The sequence below is a fragment of the Anomalospiza imberbis genome, chromosome 2 (genome assembly GCF_031753505.1).
Source record: "Anomalospiza imberbis isolate Cuckoo-Finch-1a 21T00152 chromosome 2, ASM3175350v1, whole genome shotgun sequence".
In the NCBI taxonomy this organism is placed as follows: Eukaryota; Metazoa; Chordata; class Aves; order Passeriformes; family Viduidae; genus Anomalospiza; species Anomalospiza imberbis.
The window spans coordinates 53,614,586-53,635,920 of NC_089682.1; the positions used below are offsets into that span (position 1 = coordinate 53,614,586).

The 21,335-nt window shown below is 45.9% G+C and overlaps 1 long non-coding RNA gene across 1 annotated transcript; it reads left to right on the forward strand.

Moving 5' to 3' along the window:
- The first annotated feature begins 2,224 nt into the window (after window positions 1-2,224).
- Window positions 2,225-14,549, forward strand: LOC137468895 (uncharacterized). The gene is made up of 3 exons (XR_010996234.1): window positions 2,225-2,527; window positions 9,989-10,172; window positions 14,065-14,549. It is a non-coding gene; the product is annotated as an uncharacterized lncRNA (long non-coding RNA).
- Window positions 14,550-21,335: the final 6,786 nt, after the last annotated feature.

The following is a 21,335-nucleotide window of genomic DNA, read 5'->3' on the forward strand; positions in this document are numbered from 1 at the left end:
ACACTGTCCCGTCATACCCTTTGGGCTGTGTGGCCACAGCCACCTGCAGCAGGGGAGCAGGAGAGGGCCACACTCAGTTCTGTTTGACCCTGATTTCTTCTTTTCTGTCTGAAGAGTGGAAGAGGCCTGCTGCTTGGCCTTGAATCTCCCATGAAGGGATTTGACATGTTGAGTAGAGCTTGGCCTTTTCTTTCTCACATTAAAATGGAGGAAATTGATGTTTTATAGGTCTGTTACGTCAGCACACATGCACTGATCTGTAGAGAATGATGTGAATAGCTTTTTGTATTACTGCTGGACACGGAACCATCAGGAAAAAGATTACCTGAAATGAAATCTCAGACGAAAAGTGAATGGCCTTGGATCAACTAAATAGGTGTGTTCACCCTCAGGATTAACGATAACCCAGTAACTGTATTGGGTTTGTGTAGCAAGGCTTTGGTAGGGGGGTGCTGTAGGAGTGGCTTCTGTGAGAAGATGGTAAAAGCCTCCTCCGTGTCCAGTGGAGCCAATGCCAGCCAGCACCAAGACGGACCCACCATCAGTCAAAGCTGAGCTCATCAATGATGGTGGTAAAACCTCTGGGATAACATCTTTAAGAGGGTGAAAACTGCTGTGCAACAGCAGCCAGGAAGGAGGAGTGAGAATATGTGAGAGAAACAACTCTGTGAAAGAGAACCAGGACGAGTAAAGGAGATGGGGGAGGAGGTGCTGTAGGTGCTGGAACAGAGACTCCCTGCCGCCCATGGACATTCCTGGTGGACCAAATATTCACCTGCAGCCCCTGGAGGACCCCACAGTGGAGCGGTTGGATGCCCAAAGGAGGCCATGACCTCATGGGGAGCCCATGCTGGAGCAGGCTCCTGCCAGGACCTGAAGCCTCATTCAGAGAGGAGCCCAAGCTGAAGCAGGTTTGCTGGCAGGAATTGGGATGCCATGGGAACTCACACTGGAGCAGCCTGCTCCTGAAGGACTGCACCCTGTAGGTGAAGACCCACACTGGAGCAGTTCATGAAGTACTTCAGCCTGTGGGAGGGACTCCACATGCAGAGGATGAGAGTGTGAGGAGAAAGGAGCAGCAGAGACAATGTGTGATGAACCAGCTGCAAACCCCATTCCTGTGCCCCTGCCCCACTGTGAGGAGGAGGGAGAAAAAAATTGGGAGTGAACTTAAGGTGGTTTAAGGTTCTGTTTTATTACCCTCTTCCCTACTCTGATTTATTTGGTAATAAATTAAATTCATTTTCCCCAAGCTGAGCCTGTTTTGCCTGTGACAGTAATTAGTGAGTGACTTCTCCTCATCCTTAACCCACGAGCCTTTTGGTGTATTTTTCTCCCCCTGTCCAGCTGAGGAGGGGTGTGACACAGCAGCTTTGGTGGGTGTCTGGTGTCCAGCCAAGGTCAATTCATCACACTGCTAAATGAAGAAGAAAAATCTTTCTTACCCTGAAAACATCTTTCATCTCTGCCCTACTGAAGGAAAAGTGATTTGTGATGAAATAAAATTTCCTTAAGTGACTTAGGAGCCTCAGATCCATTTGTTGAATCTCCTGACCTATTTACTTAGAAAAATCTCATCATAAGGCTATATTTTTTTCTTGGCTTTTTGAGGCAGAGATTGTGGTGGGGCCTTTTTTAAAAACAGAACTAAAGCCAACTATCTGCACATATCTGGAACTCTTCAGCTCTACTGCCAGTGGTGTGCACACCATCTATTAATGACAAAATGAACGAATTAATGTGAAAAAGCTGGATGGGGAAGGATTGTAAACTCCTAATCCAAGCCTAGAGCCCTGCCAGGATGATTACAGAAATAGAAGGGATGGCACAGTTCCCTGCTCACTCCCTGGCACTGCTGCTGGGGGAAAAACCAGGGCATTACCTTTTCATTAGGACTCTTCTCTACTTCCTCCCTTCTCATAAGAGAAAAAGAAACACCAGTCACAAAAACAAAGTTTATGAAAAATCAGAAAATATGAAGAAGCAGGAGCTGAGCATCTCTTTGGAGACAGTAGAGCAAATCAAGCTTTATACTGGCATTTCTTCCCCAGAAGCAAATTCCCATTATTTCAGGGAGAAGCAGCTGGCAGCTTGGTCTGGCTCATGGCACTGAAGAAACAAGCATACAAACAGTGTTGAAGACGGGAATCCCCTGGTGCCCTGGCTAGCCCCGCCCCCACCTTGCTTCCTCCTGTATCTCGTTTTGAGGAAAGCAGGTGGCAGTCGTTCAAGGATCTTAAAGATCTGCTTCATTTCAGGTGCCAACTGTGAGATCAACGGCTCCCTGCTCACCCATTTGCAAAGTCCCAAGTGGAAGAGGAGTCTTCGTTGCAGAAGAGTGTTTGCTACTGATTCTTCTGACCAGTGCTCTGACCTACAGCAGCTATGGCTTTGCCAGTGTCCTGTTAATTTAATTACCACTGTAGGAAAATATCTCAAAAGATGGCTCACTCAATTTGCAATAGCTGCAGGCAAGAGGGCTGCCAGCAGGGAGCTGCCTTACATCTGGTCTTGAAAGAATTCAAAAGTAAAGGCAGGTTCAGTAGTGACAAACAGGGAGCAACAAGCACCTCACTCTGCCTCCTGTTTCCTGAAACATAATGTTTTCATAAAGAAAAAAGAAAAAAAAGGCGCCTTTCTAGTGGGGCAGGTGTGTCTGGGCCTGTTAGGGGTCAGTGGTGTGCCAGAGCAACTGGCAGAGTGGTACACCAAAACTCAGAGAGGTAGGATGATGCAAGGAGGAGGAAGTGGAACAGTATCACTGCTCTTTTCTGGCAGCAGAAAAGAGATCATTGAATCAGCCAGAGCTGTGTAAGACATGGGAAGATCTGACACCAGGGGTGCCAGGATCACAAAACCTGGTCCTGTAAGAAGCAGCATTCTGTCCTGTGCTGTGCTTGTTCCCCTGGCTCAGAACAGAATGAGAGATGACTGGGCACTGTCACAGTTGTTAGGGACACACTGTCACATCTGGCTCTGACACATCTGGTTTCTGAGGGATGCAGGTTGGTCTTCAGCAGACCTTATCAACAGCATCTGTCCTCAACACAGGCCAGAGGGATGTGGGAATGTGCAGGCATTCGTACCAGCCTAATGGGCCAGTGGGAGACCCCATACACCTGGGCAGCCCTTGTCATGTAAAACTGTGCCTTCTCTGCCTTATCGTTGATCTATTCCAAAAAGCACTCCCTGGTGTAAAGGTGTTGTGTTGGGAGGGTTTGGATTTGTGTTTGTGGGGAGGATAGAGCAGAGACAGTGCTGAGAAAGAAAGGGCAGGCAAACTCCGGGTACTTAAATGTGCTAAATACCTTGCATAGACTAAGAAACAAGATTTTCATGTATTTTCTGTAAGAGCTGTGTTGCCAGCATCTCCGATGGTCGCAGAGTGGCGAGAGCCACTTTGGACATGGGAAGAGAACTGTCAATGAACGTCTCGGGGATGCTTCCTTTCCTTATCTGCAGGCAGGGGTCTGTGCCCCTCTCAGCTAACTTCCCACAGGGATATACGGTGGGGCTTAAAGCTCTGCGCGCGTTTCCAGAGCACCTCTCTCAGCTGGCTGCCCCAGCCTGTGCAGCAGTGCCCCCGCCCTGGCTGTGCGGAGCGCGGAGCCATTCTCCGTGCGTCGCTGTCTGAGCGCCCGGCGCGGCACAGGCACAGCAGGGCTGCTCTGCCAACCCAGCAATCCGCTCGCCGCAGCCCTTCCGAGCGCAGGACCGCGGGCACCTGCCTTCCCACGGCGCTGGCATCGTGACCGCTGGGACAGCGCCTGCTGCCTCTCCACAGAGCAGGAGAGAAAGGAGCAATTTCAGGCTCTGCAGTGAGTGGATGACTAGTGCACATATTGGTAATAGCATCGTGCCGGGGTCTCGGTGTGATCTCCCTGTTGCTCATTTGCTGGCAAGTGTGAAATGCAAATCCCTCCGGGTTTCTGTCTCCGCTCAATATTCACAGGAGCATGAAGGCTCCTGCGCGAAGGGGAGGGTGAGAGCCGGCAGACAGCGGGGAGCTTTGTTTCCTCCTTTGTCTGGAGTTTACGGGTTAAAAAATCTGCTTATTCGCGAGGCTTTGTCCGCTCACCACACCCGCCCTGAAACCAGTCTCTGCCCCATCTTGGGCACGACACCAGCAGGTTCCAACTGGAGTGCAGAGGCCGTTGCACCAACGCTGTGGCTCCACCGAACCTGGCGATGGCGGGGCAGGGATCTCGGGATGTGGGAGGAGGTGCCCGGGAGCGACTGTGGCTCGCAGGGCTCAGAGCAGTTGCCGCCGGCCAGGACCCGCCGGGCGATGGTTCCCACCCTGCCCCTTTCCTGTGGTGTGATGGTTCCAGTCCAAACCCAGTCAGATCTCTGGAAATGGCAACTGAGACACTTGTTGCCATGGTGATCCTTAATAGTTCTGACTCAGATGTAGCGTTGCTACGGCAACCGCACCCGCAGCCCTTGGGAGGCAATGCCGGCACATTTTTTTCTCGTAGCGGAAAAGAGCTCCGAATCCCCATTTTGCTCACTCCTTGCTGCAGTGCAGTGACGAAGCTTTGGGGCTGTTTTATTATTCCCCTAAAGAACGACGATCCTGATCCTTCACCGAAGGATCTGCTGCTATTCTGCTGGGTAAAAGTGCTCTGGGCCGCCTCAGCACGGGCACAGTGTCGGCACCATAAAGTGACCCGAACCTCTGCCCCTCTGTGGCTCACCAGAAAAGATTTAAAAAAAATGTTTTTATAAAGGAGCAGTAACCTTTCTTCTTAGGTAGGAAATGCTCCTTTCATCTCGGGAGCTGAAGAGCTATCTGGGGAGGGGGCGGCGGTGGAGTGGGGTGTGGTAGTTCTGAGATGAAGAGCGTCTGTGGCTGTGAAAGGCAAGACAAAGGCAGAGCGCATGTGAGGGAGTGGGTGTGCCCGTGAGGAAAGGAGCGGATCGGTGTGCAGGGAGCGTGTCCGTGGGCATGGCTACGAATGTGAATGGGAGAGGAGCTGCCAGCAGAGGAGCCGCGAAGCGGAGCGTGGGTGTGCCCGCTCTGGGATGAGAGGGGGGACGCTCGCCTGCCCGGGCTTTTGTTTCCGAGAGCGCGCCTGCACAGGCACGGGCAGAACGGGCTCGCGTCATGCAGAGCTGCGTGAAGGCACTCGCTCACATTCAGTCCTGTCATCTGTGCAAAGTCAGCCACTGACACACGGAATGCCTCAGAGGCACTGGGTCCCAAAGGGGCGGATACATGTAGGGAAGGGGGAGTGTATAGGTTTGCTGTTGCAAACCTTAGAGAAGAGACTTCTGCAGCACTAAATAATCCAGCCAAAGCCATTTCATGGTGTCCTTTTCTGGCAGGGGCAGGTGGGAATGAAGAGGCATGTGAATTCTACATGTGTTCCCTACCTACAGAGCCAGACCCCTGTACTGAGATACCTGGGCATGGATCCCAAGGGAACCGGGCAGTGCTTTTCGGAGTCAAATGTCTGACTGCTCAGTCAGGCAGGAGAAGTCACTGTAGAGATGCTTAAAGCTCCCAAGGCTTCTTAGGGGTTTCATAAAGTTTCCTTGTGTTTTTCCCAATTTATCAGGGAATCCCACTGGGTTCTCTCCAGGCTGATATTCTGGTTCTTTTGGACACCATTTTGCACTGGTAGGACACATTTGTATGTCCTGGAGCAGACCTTCAGAGAAACTGGGATGACTGAAGGAAGGAAAAAGTTACAAATTCACCATGAAGATGGGAGATAATTTTACTGCAAGTAACAGTGGATCTGGGAAGGACTTAAAAGTGGCAGATGTGAAAGATAAAGGACATTGCTAAAGAAATTGGCCACATTCTGCAATGGGAAAGTGTCCAGGGTGACTCTTGTGTGCCTGGCTTAGATGAGGTGAGGACAGAAGCCTTATTAACAAGGATAAGTAAGTAACACAAGTCATGGAGAACATTTTGGCGTGGAGCCTGATGAATATAAACCAGCCTTAAAGAGATGGGGGGCGGGGGTTCAGGACACGCAGACATAAGAATGAAAATTTTGGAGAGGTCCAGAATGGAGGAAGATATCTCAAAGTCCCTGAACTGTACACGTGAAGGTGCCCTGCAGGTTAAGTTAAAAGGGAATAAAAGAGCTGAATTAAGGTGAGAGCTATGAGGGCTCCAGAAGAGAGAGTCTCTCAGGAAGTGGATGTACCTGTGGTATCTACAAGGTTTCAGGAAGAGAAGTCTTGGGACTTGGTAAATAGCAAGTGCAGGGCTTCTACATGAGCAGTTTGTGAGGCTGGAAAGTGCTAGAAGCCAGATGGAGGGGATCCAGGACAAGTCTAAGGCTCTTCAGAGGTTAATATGGCCCATCCAAGGAGTTTAGGGAGATGGGGAGTTGTGAAAACACATAGTCAAAGGGAACTTTTAAATATGTACAATGACTCGCTTGGCATGCAGAGAGAAACTCCTCCCTGGATTAAGTCTAATGAACTGAGCAGTTCTGGCTTTAGCTGTGTCTGTTAATTCCTCAGGGTGGAGGCAGATTGAGGGGAAATGGCCCTTGAGCCTGCCTCCCTAGAAGAAAGTGCCCATCATTGGGGTGGTGTTTGTTAGAGGCCACAGCTGTGCCTGCGCTGTCACACGTGGACCTTTGTCACATGTGATGGCCAGAGCAGCACCTGTGCCCTGCCACTGGACACGTACCTGGCTCAGAGGTGGTACACTGTATGGTAGCTTGCCTCCATCTTGCAGCCATCCCCAAGGAACAATCTGGATCTGGATTTGGGTTCTTCATCCCCCTGGGAAATCACAGGTCCCTCCTTCCCAGTGCAACTGGTGCTCATTCCAGTGACCATGTCTGGGTAGCACATTTTGACCATGACATCTGCTGGCATCAAAGTGAGAGGAGGACCACACCAGGGGCAGCAAAGGCTGTTGGAAGAGTCCCTTGGATCTAAGACTAAATGAAGCATAGGACTAAATATTGTAATGTTTTCATCTCTATTTTTGGCATGATCAGTTACAGAATCTCCTGGATATGATTTGCCTGGAATGTGTAATAAAACATAAAAATAGGGCTGAATTATTGCTTGAAGTTTTGCTTGTTTATGTGGTTGTTTGTTTTTGTTTTTGTTTTGTTTTTTTTTTTTTTTGTTTTGTTTTTGTTTTTTTTTTTTTTTTACAGAAAACAAGGGAAACTGGAGAGGACAATCTAAGTAATTTGTTGTTTATTTATCCAGACAGGATCTAACCTGATAGCCTCTGCTCTCTTTGCTTAAACCTAAAAGAAAGTGATGAAAGTGATGTCCTTTTTAAGGGCATTGGTGGCAGTAAATACTTGCCTTCCTTGTATGTCTTTGGGACAGCTCAATCTCTCTCACAGAGCAGCAATTTTAATAAACAAGAATTAGTGTAAAGCATGGAAAAACAAGGTAATTATTGTTGAGCCATTAGTCTCAGGATCCAGCAATTACCAGGTGCATCAAGATTGTTTCAAAGAGAAAATCATGCCTGTGCAGGGAGAGGGTTTGGGGGTGGTAGGGAAAGAAAGCAGGAAAGGCTGAAATACTGCAGCTGTCTTCTTTGTTGTTTCTTGCTCCTAAAAGCAGTAAGTTGTTGCTCAGATGTGCAGGTTCAGCCTGACCTGAGCTGCAGACCTTCTAGTAGGATTTGAAATCACCACCTAGGACAAATGGCTGCTGATGGCTGAGGCATGGTGCTGGGGAGACACACATGCTGGGGCAGCGGGAGGAAAGAGGGGTTTGTAAGGCAAGGAGGAATGGAGTGAGAGCTAAAAAGAACAAAAGAGGGTGGTCTGGTGGCTTGGATGCTTAATATGGTTTTGGGATGATATCTAGTTGCTCTTGTTGATGGAGATTTTGTTTAACAGAACTCCTGTCTGCACAATAAATCTCCCCTAGAGCAAATGATAAAAAAAAGAAGCATAAGCAGGCAGTCGGAAAACTTGATGCCTCCCATCCAACATACATTTTGAAACACACTGTAGTGAGGGTCAAAGCACAAAAGCCATGAACATTTTGTGATTTTTTTCCTCCTGTGCTTCTTAAGCAGTGCTGTCCATGAGATTAGTGCTTACCTTGATTTAATATCTCATCAGAAGCATGACTTCCCAGGCAGCCCGCTGCAGTGCTACTAAATGAAGCATGCCCTGTTTTCTCAGCTGGGACTTAAACCTCTGCCCTTAGAGACCTGAGGGGTGGGGAAGAAAGATGGGGACAGAGTGATAGATATTGACCCACCTATCATGTCCGCTAAATTAAATAACCAGGCTTTATTTTTTAACCCATTTAAAACAGTTACTGTTCTCTGCACAAAAGATGTTTGTGGAGGTTGCCGAGGTGGCAGCACCACAGCGTGAGCCTCCCTTGCTCTGTACCTTCCCCCTGACTCACATTCTGCAGGTGACCTTCAACAGTAAGGACAGACACTGTCTTAAGGAAATAGGAGAGAGAGGGAGCGGGGGAGAGAGAGAACATTTTCTCTGCCAGTTAATTGAATTCAGGTCTTCCCTTCAAGTTGCACTGGAATAGCCTTATTGCACTTTCATGGTGAGGAAATATTTGCTCATGGGGGAGCAGAACAGATGAAACCCTCCAAAGTCCCTTTGCTGAAGATGTCAAAGTAAATTTGGATCGCATCTGCTCTTAAACCAGAACTGACCACGGCCTATGGTAGAACGTCACTGATTTTAGTGCTGCTTTACAGTAGGCAGCAATACAGCTCAGTGAATTACCCAGCTTGATGACCAATTTTTCAGTGTATCCTACATTTTCCTTTCTCCTCAGCAAATCTGCCCCATACTGAGTCCCTAAGAAATCCCACTCATTAAAAAACCCATCCTTTGAGGGCCTGTTGTGACAACCCTTTGAACTTCTATGCTGGGAGAGCACAATGCAGAGGACATAGAATAAGAGGCAGTTAAATTGCCTCATTAGGAGAATATTAGGTCCTATTTGGTCTTTTTTCTATCGAGCACTTCTGAATACTTTATCCAAGCCAATTTTTTGTCACAGGATCCCTGCCATTTCCCCTGAGAGATTTTACTTTCTTCTCTTTGCATCTGAGTCCTCACAAGGGCTGAATGTGAAGCGTGACGTGGAGAGGGCGCAGCATCACAGCCATTCACAGCGTTCCCAAGAAGGGTGTCTGGGGAGGACGCTCTTCTTTCTCCACTAGGACATTTAGTACCTGCACATCACTGAAAACATCTTCACCTTTGCAGGCAAAGTTGCCTTTCTTTTTTAATACCACAAAGGTGTGTGCATCCCTCTTCCCTGGCCCCACTAGGGTGTTGCGTTTGGTTTAGCACTGCACCTCCAGCTAGGAACCACAGGATCTCCATAATCCCACTCCTTTGTTCTTTTGCTGAAGGGATTTACCACACTGAAAACTTTCTTCTTTCCTACCTGACGATTGCACATTTATATTTCACAGAGTCCCAGACATGTGGATTTTCTAGGCACAATATGCTAACACTTTACTCATATCCTGACATCTTCCCTCATTTCCTAATAATCTTTGTCACAGTTCAGAATTCCTCCCGTAATTTCAAGAGCATTTGCCATTATATTTCTGTCTTTTTCTGACTCTGGCCTCTTCCTTGGCCCTTACTCATGGCTTTCTGCAGCTGGAAGTGCTGTGCAAACACCTGCTGCTTCATCCACTGCTCTGTCCTTTGCCGTCTCCTTTGTGATGCTTTGCCTTTTAGCATTACTGTAACCTGTAGAAGAGCAGCTTACCCCAGACCAGCAATCTGTGTGTGCCTGTGTGCTTCTGACTGCTTTCTAATTAGGAAGACCTTAATTTACAGCCTCCCATGTTCCCTGCAGTGTGCCCTGCAGTACTGTTTATCATCTTTCTGCCACAGCCAGGATCTATGCTGGCTTGCCCTCACTGAGGGAGCTGCTTGCTGTGCTGGTTGGAAAGGTGCCTCAGCTGCTGGTGCTGGGGTGGGAGATGGGGGATGTTTTACACATGAGGTTACACAGGGTTTTCTTTCCCCCTTTTTCCTTACAGCATGCTGAAATGCTACTTCCTGGATTCATCTCTGCTGTTTCCCTCCATCCAAAGAGCCATGTTTGATGCCTGGTCAGCTTGAAAAATGATGCTTTTGTGCTATATGCTGAAACACACGATGTAACTGATGGCCAGGATAAGAGTCAGATGCTCAGCAAGTGTAAATTGCCATGGCTTCAGTCAAGTGAGTAAAGCTAATCCATTTTCTTCCAGCTGAGATTCAGAGAGCATAGATTAACTATACTGTCTGGAATCAGCCTTGATTGCAAACCCAGACATAATGAAAGATGTGGCTTCACTAACCCCCTTGTCCTGCAACACCTCGAGCTTCTCCTCTGCATGGTGGGACTCCGTGGCTCCTGTCCCCTGCCTTCCTGCAGTTGTAGGAGAACAACTCATTCACAACGGGGATGAGCCATGAAAGGGGAAGGAATTTGCTGTTCTTGAGATGCATGGCAAGGCAGCCTGGGTCCACAGAGACTCTGATTGATGTGACAGGGAGGGAGTGACAAGCCTGCTGATGTGCTAACAGCATTTTACTCCAGCAGTTCTTGCCAAAAACATAAAAGACCTGTGATAAAAACGAAACCAGCTCACTTGCTCAGGGCGTAGATGTACAGGACCTGAGAGCCACCACCTGATGTGAATTATGAAGTCCAGCCTTTCTCCAGGAAGATGAGTGTGATAACACTTGACAGGTCAGGCTCAGGGTGCTCTGTGCTCTGGTTTAATACAGTTTGGCTTGGCCTGTCTCTGAAGGGCTGCCACCTCTGACTGCCAGCCATGACTTTTAATTCAGTCTTTACTGCAGGTCAGGGGATGAAGAGCCTGCATATATAAAAATATAACACAAAGCAGCAGGGATTGGGCTCTTCCTCAGGAAATACTAATTTTCTTTGTCACTCTTACCAAAAAAGCACTTTGCTTGTTCCGGGGGGGGGGGGGGGGGGGGGGGGCACACACTTAATTTTGGTAGAAGCTGCAGAAGCTGAAAGGAGACTAGACCATTTGCTCAGCTGTAAGAGGAATATAAATGTGTAATAACTAATTGCTTGTGATGTTTATCAACCTTTTCCAGCACTAGCCCATCAGGGCTCTTGGTGTGAGGGGACAATGTCTTCTATTTTTACACCTGTCTGCTGGACCATACACTTTCATGTCATCACGTTTCCTGGGTTCCTATAACTTTGCTTTATAATTGCCATGGTTAAATTTCTTTTTCTTAGTGGTGAAACAGCAATACCTCTTCCCACATATCTTTGGTAGAGTCTTATCTTTATCTTCTGTCATCTTTTTTCCCCCATTCCTGCTTGTGATGGCACAGGTCTCTGGGCAGCTGGGTTAGGAAGCACATCGAAAAATCCATGGGGCTTTTAAAGTACAGCTTATCTTCTGGCAGGTTATTTTTAAGCCAGGTCTCTGCTTCCCTGCCCTGGTTCACAGTGTGATGGTGCAAGTGCAAGAGCCAGCTGTGAGAAAGCAAGAATACTTAATGTTCTCATTGCTGCTGAGAACTTTGTCACATGAGGGCCAAGTGACAAAAAAGTTTATTTCTCTCCTCCTCTGCATGTCAGTGCAAAGTGGGACAGCCTCAGCCAGGAAGACCAGCAGTAGCCTAGTTCAGGGTAGCTCAGTCTGGTGACTAAGCACTTCTCTTTGGGAGTGGAAGCAATGTGGGTTCAAACCCAAGGCTGATGCTGTAAGTGCCAAGGGGATGCTGTTGGGGAAGGAGGGTGGCTGGCTGCTCCTGCTGTAGCACTTCAGTGCCTCTAGGCTTCCCCTACTGTCCTGTTTAGGAGATGAGCTTACCAGAAAAAACTGGAAGTGTACCACTCTTTCCCCCTACTGACACGGCCTCTTTCCTCTTAGTCTTATTTCACGTGAAATTATTCAGCAAGTTCAGCTTGAATTTGCTGATCATTTTGGCGTCCCAGAAAATGCAGCTCACAGGAAATAAATGATTCAGCAAAAGCAGAGAAAAAAATTCACCTGCCTTCTTCCTGTCACATTTGCTTTACTCAGCTGCTGATGTATCAGTAGCAAATTCTTCTTGTCTGTGACAAGGTTAGACATAACACAAAAGCTGCCATCTGCCTTAGGAGGTTTTCTGTCTCATGAGGCAATTTTCTTTGGGTTTTCCCTAATTCCACCAAAGTCAGAAGAGGGATTCTTGCTCATGTCTTGTGGCTACAGATTACTCTCCTTCCTTACCATGACACCCCCAAAATCTACTGCATGAACTCCCCATCAACTGGGCTGAAGATGTAGGAGGGAGGTCTTTCTGTTGAAATGCACATAATCTGTACTTTTTTTTTTTTTTTTGAAAACAGGAATGGTAGACCCAAGAGAAAATTATTCAGTCCTAATTGCCCCAGTGACCTTTCCTTTCATGTCCACTGACTCTTTCTTTTGTCCAGTCTGGCTTTAAATGCTGTGAATGGTGAAGTTTCTGTCACCTTTTCTGGACATTAGTCCACTGCCTAGAAAATCCTGCTCTCACAGGTTACTCTGAAGTGGTATTTTCATTAATTTCATGTCAATGCATTCTCTTATGACCATCTGCTTGCTGTCCTTTAATACTCTAAATCATTGCATTGCTTGTGTTTCCATCTTTAGGGTTTGTGTAAGCCTTTAATCCTCTCCTGAAATTATCACTTGATTAAATTATAGGGAATGACTTTATTTTTAATTTCTCTCTCTCTTCTTAACCATTTTTATTGTTCATCAATGAGCTTCTCCCTAATGTTGTCAATCTCTGCCTGGTTTTCAGCCTCCAAAATATAATGCAGTGTTCAAAACACCAGACAATGTTTTCTATTTATGCCAGAAAATTGTACAAGGAGATAATTATTTCCTGAGATCAAGAAATAAATCTCCAAGCTCAGCCTTTCTTCCTAATTGGTCTCTATATTTTGTCAACTATTCCTCTTAAAATATGAACTATTTATCCTATCCAGTAAGATCTGAAGATCCTAATGTGTACTCTGTAAATGCCATACTGCCAAAAGAAAAAAAAAAAAGGTAGACATCAGACATCATTTCAGGCTATAAAAAAGAGACATAACATGGGACGCCATGGGCTGCTCTGTGGGGGTACAGCCTTGCTGAAGCACTGGAAAGCCAGCTGGAAAGACACAGGCTATTTGGTGGGAACAGCAGAGGAGAGGAATAAAAATGATCTAAGGTCTAGAAAACACAACCTGTGAGGGAAGACACAAAGATTTGTTGTTGTTTGGGCTGAAGAAGACTGGCTCTAGAGGGAAGCTGTTGGAAAACAAGTATTTAAATATATAGGAAATTGCTACTAAGACAAAAGAAATTAAATTGTCTTCTTTTCCACTGAGGGTATAAAAAGGAATATTAAGTTTAAATTGCAATAAAGGAGACCTAGGCTAAACACTAGGACAAGTTTTTAGGCTGACAAAAATGTCTGTGAGGTTAAGAATATATGGCCTAGGAATACCACAGAAACTGCCAGCACCAGAGAGTTTTCAGAATAGTCAGACAATCATTAGGGAAAGTTTATACAAGCATTGACCCTGCTCTGGGGCAGGGGGAGCACTCAGTGAGCTTTTTTTCCCTGTGGTCCTGAGGGCAGAAAATGGGTACAGATTGCTGACCTTTTCACAGCGCTCCCTTCTTTTACTTAGATGCTCTGTGTGTTTGTGAGTATGTGTGGGTGCAGTTGATGTTTGTGTGAGAGAATGCTATCTTTTCCCCTTTTCCAACAAACAGTTGCCTTACCCTGACTTTAATTTACCCTTAGGTTAATGGGGTAGAAGTGGTATCAGGAAGAATAAGATGAGTTTCATAGGTTAAGGTTTATTTCACTTCTTCAGCACATCCGACCCTAACTCCTTCCTACACCACACCTGAAATTAGGCTTAGAATTATTCCAGAACTGTAGGTACTGGATCCCGTTGTGCTGATCTGTGAATAGAGATGGGGAAGGAGAGGTGTTCACTGCTCAGCCCTCAGCTCAGCTTACTCAGCCTTGGAGCCAACTGAAGCATTTGTACTACCCTTCTCATTATTTCCTAACATGAGATGTGTGCTGCTTCCGCCTTGTTTTCCAGTGACATGCCTGCCTGGCACATCCCCCCACCAGGCTCTGAGTGAACATTCTTCAGCACAAAGAAAGAGCATGTTGGAGCTGAAAGGAGGCAGGGGACAAGGCAAATATCTTTGGGGCCTTTGATTTTGAAGCATACGATGGAGTTTAAGGTACATTTGTAAGCTCATAGTGCATCACAGACAGTGGCTGGCACGAGGATCCCTTGTTGTAATGGCCTTGGGCCCTGGGACACTGGGTCCCTGCCAGGATTGGGCAGGGTGTCAGAGGGGCCTAAAGAAGCAGCGTCAGTCCACAAGGATGGTCAAGAATTGCCATGAGCTAGACCAGCAGTCAGGACGCAGATATCCTGACTCTACCCTTTCATCATGTTCACACCTCTTGGACTTGGATGTGACTCAGAATTTAAGTGAGCTCCTGTATTGGGATGCATGTGGATGCTTTACTGGCTTTCTGTGCCTACTGGAGAGCTGTGCCCAGAGGTGAGCCAGGACCTCTGTGCCCAGAGGTAATCCAGGACCCTTTCTGTGCTATTACTAATGGCACGGAGAATTGTTGCTCACTGCTGGGAGAAGCAGGGGTCACTGAATTAAACTTACAGCTGAAACAGAGCCATGAAAAAGATGTGGTTCTTTGAATATGTGGTCCATGTGTGAAAATCTTTGCTGCAGATGTTGTAGGTGCTGTATGCTTGATCATGTAGGCTTCACAGGGGTCTGGACTCTAAGGTTGAAGGAAGGGAAACCCACAGAGGGTTATAGAGACATCAGCAGTGGCTCGTGAAAATCCTGTTGCAGTGTGTTGCAGGAGGGAATTTTTGAGGTTTTCTGGATATTCCAGATATACATTTTATATTTGGTCTCTTAAGAACAAGCACTTTCCAAGTAATTTCTTCCCTTCAGTGTTGGACTAAAGGGTCCTGGTTAGATGGACCTCTGATGTAACCAAGGATAGCTGACCATAAGTTCTCGATCTGTAATTATCACATCAAAATTTTTGGTATGAGCTGAAGTTCAGCATGAAAGATGACAGTGTTTGGTCTATCTGGGTGAAAGCTTCAACTGCGATTTCTGAATATGGACTACAAAAATCTGCCCCAAATATGAAATCCCACCTGTAAAATGCATTAAAATTCTGAGCCAGAACTCAGCTTGTCTTTGGTGATTTTCACTGTTTCAGCTATTGCAGGCAGCAGTTTATAAAAGGGGCCTTCACATGACATTGTAAATCCCACAGTGAGCTATTGTAAGAGTGAGGGGAAAAATACATTAATCCATAGTAGTAAATTCAGGATCACTCAAGAAGCAGGTGCTTCCTTCTTGGGGCTGCCAGTTGTACGTGGAGCTGCAAGTGACTCACTGTGAGCCATTTTGCACTCTGCATTGCTTCCTCCCTTGCCTCATGGTGTTGTTAAAGACCTTTGCACTTGCTAGTGACAGCCAGGTGTGAACAGAAGTGACAGAGGACTTGGGTTGTGCCTGACCCTCTTCTGAAGTGTGATTAGAAAAAATGCAGCCAAAATGAATAATTTTTCATATCTATAGGGCAGCTTAATCTGCTTTTGAACTCTAAAAAATGCCTTAAAGAGCTATGTACAAATCTCTAGCTCTCTTAAAATCTGAGCCTGACATATGAAAACTGACTTTGATACCACTTAAGGAAAATGATCTGTAAACCCTCATGCTCCACACAAATCTGTGTGCTGTAGGAAGCAGGTATGACTTGTCTTCATAGGAGGAATGTCTGCGGATTGGGATTTGCCCTCTTTGGAAAGGGGCTTTTCACACACAGTTTTTTTTATCTTAGGTAAATAGCTAGTGCCATGTTGTTTGTCACAAGCTGAGAATCAAGCTGTCACCTTTGTGATCTCCTCAGCTTTTCCTAGACAAGTCAAGAATGACTGCTTCCATTAGCAGTTTTTGAACAGTTAGGTCCATGCTGTGCAATAATGCTGCAGATTGATTGAGGCCTTTCTTTGTCTACTGCTCAATTTAAAAAAAATATTTATTTAATTTCAATTTGCTATTATTTGCCTCTTTCTTTTGTATTTGATCCCCTGTACTTTATAAATGCACATAATCAAAGTTAGGTTAGAGCACATGTTTTTGACGTGTGATCCGAAGGCATGCTCCCATAGACAAAGGCATTTTGCTGTTAGTCTTGCCCAGAGCACTTCTGGGAACTGGAGGAATACAGGCTGCTTCTTAGCTGATCTAATTGTTTGCTATTCTGCAGGAACAGTGGAGAGCTGTAATAACCTGCTTATTGTGCTAGAAGATCAAGGATCTCTTAGGGTGATGGAGGCTGCCAGAGTGATTTTCTGTAGTGGCAAAGGCCACAATATTGCTAAGGACACCTGGTTACCAAGCTCCTTTGTTTCTGGTGTGACACTAGCTGCCTTTAGGATTTTTTTTTTCTTTGAGAAGAACACATAAAGTTCTCTGTCATAACTGAAGTGTCCGACTGAAAAGGGGCATCTGCGTTTATCTGTATGTGTTGTCCAAAATCTTGCTCTCCTTGAACCTTGTTAAAGGCAACACAGGCTCCCAAAATAGTTCTCACATTCACAAGTCAACAACTTTAAAAATCAAAGATATGTGTACCAAGTTCAAGATCAGAATGAAATCTGAATGTCCCAACAGATCTGTTCTCTTCATCCTCTCAGTATTTCTACTTGCCTAGAGCAATAAGACTTAAATTTAAAAATGTTTTGTCCATTTTTAAACATTTCTGCAGAAGATTGCAACAGATTTTAAAAATACAAGTGATAACTTCCAGGTTTCATGTGTCTTGTCATGTTCACTTCAGGGATGGAGCTCTGAAACACACATTATCCTATATCCTTCAACAAGTGAATGGGCAGACCAGTGCAGATCAGCAGTGCTTCATAGCACCCTTCCACCTCTACAGCAATATACAAACTTTATACAATGTCGAGGAACATTTATATTTGTGTTCACTTTACCTTAACAATAAATATGAGCATTTTCTCCAACTTTCTGGAGAGGAGAATCCATTTTCCAGGGTATTTCTCAGAGCTGCACATGGCCCTATCAGACTTGGGTAAATTTCTGAATGCACCAAATACAAAGTGCTCTAAACCAGGCCTGGGCCTGGGATCTGTCTTACTGCTTCTTTTTATTTTAAAAAGCAGAAAAATGAAGTCTGGAAAAAAGATAGGAACATCTGATTCACAGCTTCTTCCCAGATTATGCAGCTATTCAGTTATCTTCTTGTGCTTCCCTGTACCACCACAGACACCATGCTGTTTTCATCACTTGCTTATATCCCACCAGCACTCAAGTCCTATTAGGAAGAGAGCAAGTTTGATCTTCTGGACTGATAAGGAATGAGAACTTCTAGCAAGAGCGGAGAAGAAGCCTCCTTCAAATCACAGTCTGAGCCACTACCTCTTAGCAGTATTTAGAAATCTGTACTATCCTGCTGCAGTTTCCTAAACTCTACTACTTAAGGTTTTTCATGGCAATGTTTGCTGCAGGACAGAAATAGAGATATTTAGGAGAAGGCAGTAATGCAACTGGTAAATGACTTGAGTTTTCAGCCAAGGAAGAGAGGAGCTGGACTGATGCTCTCAGTGGAAATAAACAATAGGGAAGAGTACAGTTTGAAAATTAGGAAACTGTTCACACAGGTGAGATCCCAGGGCCGAAGAACAATCTTCTCATGAAAGGAATAGCAAGACAAGCCTTCAGGTTTGTTTCTCAGTGGGTGACAACTTCAGACTCTAGAATGACCTGTACCCAGTGGAAAATGGGAAAAGAAATAGGCACTGCTGCATTACTTTTGCAGGCCTCCCTTGCATAGCTGCATTACCAGGAAACTCCAAACTGTGGAGCATAGGCAGTGGGAGTGGCAAAATGAATTGACATGACTTCTGCTACCTGCTTATGCAAAAATGACATCTATTGAGTGGCTGCCAGCCTAGGAAAAATGTAGCTAAATCCTGCTACATGCAGTGGGCACAACCACTGCTACCTGTTACTGAGATGCTTCCCCAAGTGAAAATTTAATGAGGAAAGCTCATTCCTCTAAATGCTTTTGTAACAGATGCAGAACAAGTTATACCAGACAAAAGGTTTCTCAGGTTAAGGGGTCATCTTCAGAGTGTGACAGCACAGAATCTTCCCAGGGACCTACTTCTACCCCACAGTCAAGTGAGGTGGTTTATATGAAAATGAGACAAGTGACTCCACATGCAACATGGGGAAAGAATATACACATGGGGCCATTGCACTGGGGTGGGTGATGCTCTCCTCAGGATCAAACCATAGCCACAGATAGCAGGGGTAGGATAGTTCAGCATGGATGATTAGCAATATATGGAAAAAGTACAGAAATGGAGAAAAAAAATAGTGTCCCTACAAACCATGCAGTCATCTCTGAAGAGGGAGAACCAGGGAGTTATATGGGGACACCACTGAAACCACTGTTGTCTTGGAAACATAAAGGGAAAAATTAGCATACAGAAGGGTTTGTTTTTCAGAGACACTCTACACACACATAGATAGATAGATAGATAGATAGATAGATAGATAGAAGTCACACTCTGTTTCTTTACTGATGACTTTCTTGCCCAAAGCCAGTCATGATAAGAATTCTTTGTCTGATTTTAGAAGTGAGAATAGGAATGAAGCCCTACACTTTTCCTTTGGTATAATGAGAACTGATCTTGTGTTAGCAATTCCAAGATAAAGCTGTTATATATATAGATGAATCCAAGAACATATAAGGATAAATTAACAAATCAGCTTTCTGATCCATCCCAAAGAAGAAAGGAGACCTGTCTTGGATTATGAAGAAGGAGAGCTGTGGGCATAGCTTAAAGGCTTCTTCATGGATCTCACTGAAATCTGAAAGAGCCACTCACATGCCTCGAGTAGCTGCACTCATAGGAACTTGAGGCATTGAATGATGAAGAAGGCTTGCAACCATAGCTATTCCTACAGAGTACCTCCTGGCTAGTAAAGCAATTTTCCATGTGCCGCGGGTGGAATGGCAGGAGACACATGCTGAAGACTGGCATCCTCTGACACACATTGAGAGCACAGCCCTTGCCAGGAGGGATGAGCTTGTGGCCTCCTGAGGCTGAGAGCGGTGACAGCGTGTTGGTGTGTCTACCTGTGCATGCACAGAGTGCGAGACACTGCTTAACTTCTGTGGCTGAAGGCAGCTCCAGCTCAGACACTTCCTGTTTTTCTCCTGCACAGATGAAATGAGGTGCTATCAAGAAAAAGCAGGGGAGCATTTGGTCTCTCAGCTCAGATGAGGCTCTAAACCTCAGCCTGCCAGAGGCAGGCATTGGCAGTGAAAGGAGGAAGAGACTCTCTCCAAGGGAGAAGACTGCTGTCTTTGCTGGTTCTGTGGCTTACTGAACAGGTAGAAAAAATGTGCTGGACTTTCCCTTCTGAGGAAAAAATTGTTTCCCTTTCCAGAATCTCAGGAAAATAGATTTTGTCATTTCCCTCTTGCTGTGTTGTGCATTGGTTTGGGAAGGCAGCCAGCAGCATAGATCCAGGCTCTGACCTATGCATATACTCTGGCATGGGCAATGAATTCCTTTAATATGGATTTATTTTGCTCCTCCCCAAGACACCTCTCTTTGCCCATGCTGATATAATACCACAGTGCCCATAACATCTAGCTCCTTTAATACATAGCCTGCAATTACTAGACCTGTTATTGATGACCTGGAGTTTGCTCCCCCATCCTTAATGTGCCCATCACCTCTTCCAATATCAGCAAGAAGCTGTGGTTTTAAGACTGAATCGAGTCTTTTGGTATCCTGCACTGAACTCTGTGTGGAGTGTATCTGCCTTGGTCTGTACCAGCCTTGGTCTCTTAGGTCTGTGACAGTCCACTACAGCTCCAGAGCTTGGCATGCCATAAAGCTGGAATCCCCTGGCTGAGTCCACAGAAACCTCTTGTTGTCTTTTGAGAGACACAGATTTTCTCAAACTGCAGACCTTAAGAAACGTCTTGGCTTGCTGGTTGAAACAACTCCCAGCATTATGTGTCCTTCTACTCTCCAAGCTTTCAGCTGTGGTTTGTCCTCCTGAGAGGCCTGGCCGAGGGAGATGACAGACAGAGACAGCATGAGACCAGGTGGCCTGTTACCAGAGGGCAAAATGCAGCCCACCTGGAATCTTATCTACCCTTAGAAAGTAACTTGATGGACATGATAGGTTTACTTGTAAGGAGACCATACACTGGTGTCATGAGAACTGCAGTCCTTGTGCAGCCTCACACCAGGTCATGTGAATGGAGGCTGTCCTGCTATTAAATTCAGAACTGCAGCATCCAGCCACCCCTAAACCACTGCTGATATCTTTCTCACACTCTCCTTATCTTGGGAGAAAGACGCTGATGAGGGCCACGTTAAAGTAGTCAGTTATCAAACAGAGCAATCCTGGCCATCAAACAGAACCATCACTGAAAGCCAAAGCCTGACTTACTTGTGGTGGTTTATGAGGGTACATCAGCGGCATTGCATGACAGAAAGGAGAGTTTTTAGTAGCACTTGGACCATGGTTCATCCCTTCCAGTAAAGAGGAAATACATGTTCTGTGCCTCACCTGAGGTGGTGTTGCCCTAAGGCATCCCATCAACTGGGTAGCAGGGCTGACTCCCCAAATTACTGGTCCTTCACTCCAGCAGCTGCTTCTTGAACAGCTTAAGGAACAGCCCTTCAATGCCCTCCACAGTGTCAAGTGTGTGTAAATTATGCAACACATTTCATAGCTCACTTAACACCACACTTGGTGTGCTCTCTCCCAGTGTAAAACTTGGCCATGCACTCTCCCAGTGTAAAACTGGGACAGAGACATTGAACCCACGGTACTAAGTCAGCTTATGCTGTCAAGTGCCTGGCCTGTGCCTTCTGCCTGATCCATGTTAGCAAGTGGATCTTGCAATCTCTACCCTGGAAGAGGGAGTTGTGTGGCAGTGGCAGAGGAAAAACCCCAAAAGAAACCCAAGAGAAAGCAGAGTTTGGGGCTGACACATGATTTCTGCTGTGTGTTGGGTTTAATGAGTTTCCTACAAAAGGTGAGTCAGAGTATTATTTCGTACCCTGTGCTTTGCCATGGATGGCAAAGTGCTCAGCCCAGGCAGTCTTGTGTAAGACTTGTGTTTGTTTATCTGAGGATTGTTTCCTAATGTCACCTCCCTTCTGGGTGCACCAGGGAAAGGAGGGGCTCTTGCTTTGACTACAATATGTCCCAACTCATCTTCACAGAGCATCCCTGGGGACTGCAG